Here is a 7,509-nt window from a genome sequence, read left to right on the forward strand (position 1 = left end):
GGACATTCATGAGAGTGAGAGAGAGGGAGAGTCATAGTGTCATATTTAGATTTCCAAAAAACACTTGATCGTGTACCACATGGCAGACTCGTGATAACGTTCTGAACAACTGAGCAATAACTGGAATGTGACCCCAATTGCGTGACAGTGTCGTAACAAACAGTGTTCTTTTTTCTATACATTCTTGGAACCTTTGAATAGTGGATCAATTCTCCCTGGTGAAATGAAAGGACTGGCTTCACAAGGGTGGCACCTGCACCCTCAGGTGTTTCTGGCTTCCTCCATCTCCCAGTATCAACTGCACAGCTCCAAAGTGCAGTCCTCAGAACACTTGCCAGTACCACTCTGTCCTCTCCAGAGCCAATAAGTAATGAATTAATAGTGTTCAAGGAAAGTGAAACAAGTGTTCCATAAAATCTCACTATTAATTCTGATATACCTTGAGGCTGAAGTTCCAACAAGGCTGTTTACTTTCTGCAGCTGTTACAAGGTCTCTATTCTATTTCAAAGTCAAGTCATACTTGTGTCCTGTATGACCCACATTCCCACATTATTGGTTTGATATCACCACTGAGGGTTCTTAATTTTTGCCTTCATCACCTTGCATTTATCTATACTTGTATGCACTTTGTATGGAACCTAAAACACAGCAAAAAGACCCAATATCCCTCCGAAGCATGCTAGCAAGGGAACTGTGACCTTGATCTATAACAAGGAGGCTCCTCTCTTCCTCAAAGTTTACAGCTGACCAAATTTTTGACTCCCAGTTCTCCTAACTTCTCTTCCTGGGCACCATGAATTGTTAACCTCTAGTATAGCACCCTGGGATGCTTTAAGGCATAGGCACTACATAAAGTAGTTTTTCACTGCTGATATTGACCAAAGGCTGCCCTTTGTTTTCCTGACCCAATTTCTTATGTGATTTACCTCTCCCTACATGGGTAAAAGAAGAAAAAGAAGTAGATTCAAGTATAACTTTTAAAAGATAATATCAATCAAAATTTGGAGAAATTTGTCAGAATCGGCTCTTTGAATGAGATAGGACAGACATAAAAGGCCAAATGGACACCTTTTCTGCTATTATCATTCTACAATACATCAGTGATTTTGACTGTTTTCTGACTCTTGGTTTCTGTACTTGCAGTTAGACTCTGAGAATCTCTTTAGTGACAGCAATGTGTTAAGGTGATTCAATAAGGTACTTCAGCTAATGGGCAGGGTCTCATAGGTTCATGTTATCATAGAAATAGCATTGGCAGGTGGGGTTGACTACACAGGTCACCAGCAAGGTCTTCATCAGCAGCAAACCAACAAAGTTTCTGTCTCCTCATTTTTCCCATTTTCTTCTATACCTTACCTATTTAAATGTCTGTCTAAATGTCCATTAAAAGCAATTATTGTATCTGATACCACCATCTCTTCTTGCAGCAAGTTCCAGGTCTCAACCACTCTCTGTGAAAAATCACTATTAAAACTCCTTCCTTTCACCTTAAACCTATGGCCCCTTGTTTTTTATATCCCTACCATGGGAAAAACATTCCAATGATCTATTTTCTCTGTGCCTCTTATAATTTCATATGTCTCTGCTGGGTCATCCCTCACTCATTTGCTCCAGGGAAAACTAACACAGTCTATCTAAACTCTTCTTACAATTAAAGCCCTGTAATCCATGCAACATCTTGGCAAATCTCCTGTGTCCTCTGTCCAACACAATCGTCCTACAGTGTGGTGACCAGGAATATACATGAAATTCCAAGTGTGGCCTAACCTGCATTTTGTAAAGTTGTAGCATGTACTGTATGGTCTACAGTATAATAAGGGACTATTTTATGTTGTAGAGAACATTGTAACCTCAATGGAAACAGCAGCATGGGGTGCTTCAGAGATACAACAAAAATCCCTGGAATATGCTACGAATAAAATGTCACTGAACAGAAATGAAGGAAAGAAATGTTACCGTTGTGGGAACATGCCACATGACCCTGATGACTGTTGGTTTAAAGACAAAGAATGCAGAAACTGTGGCAAACAGGGCCACATTGGCAGAGTATGCAAAGCTTGTACACAATGTTACCGTTGTGGGAACATGTCACATGACCCTGATGACTGTTGGTTTAAGGACAAAGAATGCAGAAACTGTGGCAAACAGGGCCATACTGGCAGAGTATGCAAAGCTAGTAAACAGCAGAAAATGGACAAAATACAGAGAAACAAGAAACCCCAGAAAAGAAAATACAACAACGTACACAAAATGGAAGAAAGCAGTTCTGATGAAATTGACTCAGAGGAAAGTGAATTGTCTTGTCTGCAACTTCATAGCGTGAAAGAGACAGATGATCGAAGAGTAATAAGGATCACTCCACAAGTGGCAGGCGTGAGACTGAAAATGGAGTTGGGCACAGGCTCAGCTCTGTACATGACTACAAATGACTGTTTTCTCACATACCTCTGAAACAAACTAATCTACTGCTAAAGATTTACAGAGGACAGAAAGTGCATCCCAAAGGTAAAATTAAAGTGACAGTGACCTACGGAGACAAAACACAGCAACTGAACCTCTATGTACTGAAAAATGGAGGACCACCATCGCTGGGACGTGAATGGCTCAGGAAAATCTAGTTGGATTGGCACACCATCAAGACACTAGATGTGTCAACAAAGGAGGGCAGTTCGGTGGAGAAGATGTCTGCAGCTCTCCTCTCACCCATTGTCAACTATTACAACGATGAGGAGGAGCTAGACAGTGTCCACGATGAGGACGAACGCAGTATCCGTGGCCGCGACTCGGATGAAGATACAGAGGATGCAAGGGAGACAGATATTGCCAATAAGCAGGATGATGAAGACTACCAGGAAGTAAAAGAGCAGATGTACCAGGAGAAATTGACATCTCTCAAAAGACAGCTATAGCAGTTACAGGAAGGCACTTTGCAGGAGTATCAGAAAAGGATGAAGAAACTAGATCAACAATACAAGGAAAGAATACAAAATGCAGAGCTTTTTCTGCAACTGGAGACAGAACAAGTGGAAAGGAATTATATTAAAGAGAAGAAAGCAGCAGTGAAGGAATTTGAAGATAAAAAGATGGAGTTAGAAGAAAAGAAAAAGATGATTGAGAATGAGAGGCTAACAATGGAAATCACAGAAGATTCTATGGAGGTAAAGCCAATAATGACTATGAAACTAAGGAGGAGACCCAATGACCCTGTTCCAATTACAGACAAAAGACAAAAACCTGCACCTGTGCAGTTAAATTACTTGTTAACAGATGAACAGATAATGGAAGATCTGCAAACTCTCAATAAGCTTAAATCTCTGAAAAAACCAGCATCTCCGTCCTCTCTTGAGCATCTTCCCAGCACTCCTGCTGAATCACCGGCACAAAGATTTGAAGCACGGATAGAAGATGGAAAGTTATATTACGATAAGAGATGGTATCATAAAGGTCAGGCTCTCTATTTGGAATCTAAGGAGAATACAAAGATTGGCTGTGTAATTAGCTCAGTTGGAACAAACGAGATATGGGTAAGGAAGACAAGTGATAGCACAAAGATGCGTATATATCTAGGACAGCTGCACAGAGGAGTCTTCATTCTATGGAGGCAATCTGCTGCCTAGAACTCTTAGCCAGTTGGAGGCGCAGATCTTCTTAACTCCCTATGCTCAGAGGTCAACTTTTCATGACTTTTATATGGAAATCTGTATTAAAACAAACAAGTTTATTGACGGACATTACACGGAGAGGCAGAGAAGACCTCCCCCCAGAGACTTGAGTTATAAATGAGTCCTAGATCAAAAGTAAAAAAAAAAGGCTTGTTGTAATTTGATATTATTAGGTTACTTTGTTATGATTTGATATTATTAAGTTACTAAGTAAACAAATGGTAGGTGTTTGTATGATAAGGGTATTCATATTTGTTTAGCACAGTGACCCATTTAAAATAAGCAGTTGATACACTATTAAAATAAAAGGGGAGGAGTGTATTGTATGGCCTACAGTATAATAAGGGACTACTTTATGTTGTAGGGACACATATTGAGCATGCGCTATTAGGCGCGTATTGATCTGTACATGTGTGCCGAGTTCGGTTTCTGCCAGTAAAGAACCATGGACCTGAGCTCCCGTCTCCAGTGTTTTTATTAATAGCATTGTTGTGTAACCAGGCCACATACACAACACAGCATAATGTCACAACTCTTGTAATTAGTGTCCTGGTCTATGAAGGCAAGCATGCCATATGCCTTCTTTACCACCTTATCCACCTATACTGCCATTTTTCAGGGAACTATGGACTTGAACTCCAAGGTCTCGCAGTAAATCAACATCCTTTATCATCCTACCATTTACTGTACAGAGCTTGCCTGTATTTGTCTTCTCAAAAATTATCGCTTTACACATATTCAGACTGAATTCCATCAGCCATTAGACTCTTCCATTAGGCTCTTCGTCTAATCCCTATTCTTCTACAGACTTAGAACCTTCCCTGCTATGCACAACCACAACCAACATTTGTGTTGCCAGCAAGCTTACTAAGCACACCTCCTAAACTCACATCCATAAAGTCTTCAACCTGAAACTGTTTTCCAGTTGCTACCTGATCAGCATTCCCTGTTCTCATATGAGCAATGAAGTTATTCTATTTGCTTTTTCAAACCTAGTCTTGCTGCCTGCAATTGGACAAGAGGAATGTGGAAGAGAAAATCACCAGCTATCATCAGTCACAGTGATAAATGATACCTCTCCCCTTATGTTGTTATGAAGGTCATTGGAGTGCCATTTGACATCAATGAATGGCAAGGATCAATCTTCCACTGTCAATTGATGTCAATGTATGTTTGCAAGCAAAAAGTGGGTGATAGATAGAGGAAGACAGCATACATTTGAAATGAACTTAGAGGATAATTCAATGTTATAATATACAGTCACTGCAGTTCATAAGACAACTCATCTCCAGAAAGTAGTTTTCACCATCAATAAGCCTTTTTCAAAATCACTTAGTTTGATGGACTGGTTCATATTATTTACTTTTAACTTCACAGATTTTATTTCTCTGCAAAATTGGATCCATTAAGATGGTTAGATAGATATGCTTCTGCTGATGGGTAAATTAAGAAAATTGTCTTAAGTTTAGAGTGAGCCTATCAACAAGTAAAATCAGGAAATAATCGGTCTTGTAATGGAAGAGAGAAAGTTCATCACAGACAAGTTGTTGGAATTGAGTGAAGATGAGCTTTGATCTGATTGAACAGTCGAGTAAGTTTCGAACTATCAAGTGTTCTGTTTCCTCTCTAACATTCCTGTTTCCCACCACATAGAGCTGCTTTTTGTAAGGAGGTGCCCTGTGTAAGATAACTTACCCCAGCACAGAGCTTTGCATCCAGTAAAGTAAAGAAACAACAGGATCAAGGAAAATGTTTAGATAGAGTGTTCTGAAACAGAAAGACCTCATTTAAAAGAGCTTCTGTCTGTAATTTTGGACAGCATTAAATAAACTGTTAATGGAACGCAAATGTTCTGTGTGCCACAGTTCCTGAGGAGACATTGATTGTGTAGCAGGAGAGAGATTTCAAAGGAAACGTGCAGGGCATTCGGGACATCCTACATGGCCCAGATCTCAAGCAGACGTTGGATTGTTCATAATTAGGCACTCAGCAAGTGCCAATGTAAGTAATTTAGGTTCAAGTGGAGTAGCCATTGTGGGAGGGGTCATTGTGTGAGTGAGCCAGTTTTAGAGTGGGGACTTCAAGCTTTGGCTCAAAGAGGTGAGACTGAGACTGTAGGTAGATTTCTCCTTCATTTGATTTTTATTGCACAGTTATGGCAGTGGGGTTGCCAGGCAGGATAGTGGAATACTCCTCTTGCAGGATTTGAGAAGGCAGTGAGACCTCCAGTGTCCCTGACAACTATACGTGCAAGAAGTGCATTCAGCTGCAGCTTCCTCCAGATCATGTAAAGGAGTTGGAGCTGGAGCTGAAAGATCAGTCAAGAAGCTGAGAGGTTGATCGAAAGGACATACTGGGAGGTAGATACACCTACCTCCAGGCAGGACACAGGTAACTGGGAGACTGTCAGGAGGGGTAAACGGGATAGGCAGCCAGCACAGAGTAACACTGTGGCCATTCTCCTCAACAGCAGGTATACTGCTTTAGATATTTTTGGAGGGGAATGACTTAGCTGAGGAAAGTTACGGTGGTCAGGTAACTGGCACAGTGGTTCTGTGGCTCAGAAGTGAAGGAGAGAGAAGAGGTAAGCTGTAGTAACGGGGGATTTATTGGTTAGGGGAATAGACAGGAGATTCTGTGGACAAGAAAAAGAATCTGGAATGGTATGTTGCCTCCTGGGTGCCAAGGTCACAGACATCTCAGATTTATCAAGTCCACAGCATTCTTAGGTGGGAGGGTAAGCAGCCAAAGGCTTTGGTCCACATTGGTGAAATGGGTAGGAAGGATGATGAGGTCCTACAAAGGAAGTTACGGAAGTTAGGTGCTAAGTTAAAGGACGGGACCTCCAGGGTTGTGATCTCAGGATTGCTACCTATGCCATGTGCTAGTGAGGCCAGAAGTAGGACGATCATAAAGCTTAACACATGGCTAAGGACATGGTGCAGGAGGGGAGCATTTCATATTTTTGTAGTATTGTGCTCTCCTACAGAAAATGTGGGTCCTGTGCTAAAGGGAAGGTTTGCAGCTGAACTTCAGGGGAACTAATATCTTTACAGGAAGGTTTGCTAGGGCTGCACAGGGGGGAGATGTTTAAACTAGAGTTGAAGGGGTATAGAAACCAGAGTGCCAGAGCAGATAGTGCAGTGGTTGTAGGAAATTTTAAGCCTACATACAAAGTCAGGAATCAAAAGGTTGAGCATGGTGGAACTAATGTTCTGAATTGTGTATATTTCAATGCAAGGAGTATGGTAGGAAAGGTAGATGAGCTCTGGGCATGGATCAGCATGAGGAATTATTACTTTGCAGCCATTAGTAAGGACAGGACTAGTAGCTCAATGCTCCAGGGTTCTGTTGCTTTAGATGAGCAGTCCCCAACCACTGGGCCACGGACCAGTACCGGGCCGCAAAGCATATGCTACCGGGCCCCAAGGAAACGATATGATTTGGCAATATGAGTCAGCCGCGCCTTTCCTCATTCCTTGTCACGCACTGTTGAGCTTGAACGTACACGAGGTCATTACCTGCGCGTCATCCATGTCAGCGCGGGAAAAAGATCAACTCCTCAAGCTTGCAAATGACGGTGGGCTGAAAAGTATGTTTGACATAACATCTCTGCTGGCATTCTGGATCAAGGTCAAGGCTGAATATCCTGAGATAGCCACGAAAGCACTGAAAATGTTGCTTCCATTTCCAACATATCTCTGCGAAGCGGGGTTTCTGCAATGAATGCAACTTAAACTAAATTGCGGAATAGCTTGGACATAAGGAACCCCCTTCGGGTATCGCTGTCTCCCATCACCCCTCGATAGGACCTTGTTGATACAGGGAAACAAGCCCAGGCCTCCC

The 7,509-nt window shown here is 41.8% G+C and overlaps 1 pseudogene; it reads left to right on the forward strand.

Annotated features, from left to right (window-relative positions):
* The first annotated feature begins 2,682 nt into the window (after positions 1–2,682).
* LOC140208020 (sin3 histone deacetylase corepressor complex component SDS3 pseudogene) lies at positions 2,683–3,618 on the forward strand (annotated as a pseudogene).
* The last annotated feature ends 3,891 nt before the right edge of the window (positions 3,619–7,509 follow it).

The sequence above is a fragment of the Mobula birostris genome, chromosome 2, assembly GCF_030028105.1.
Source record: "Mobula birostris isolate sMobBir1 chromosome 2, sMobBir1.hap1, whole genome shotgun sequence".
Lineage (NCBI taxonomy): Eukaryota > Metazoa > Chordata > Chondrichthyes > Myliobatiformes > Myliobatidae > Mobula > Mobula birostris.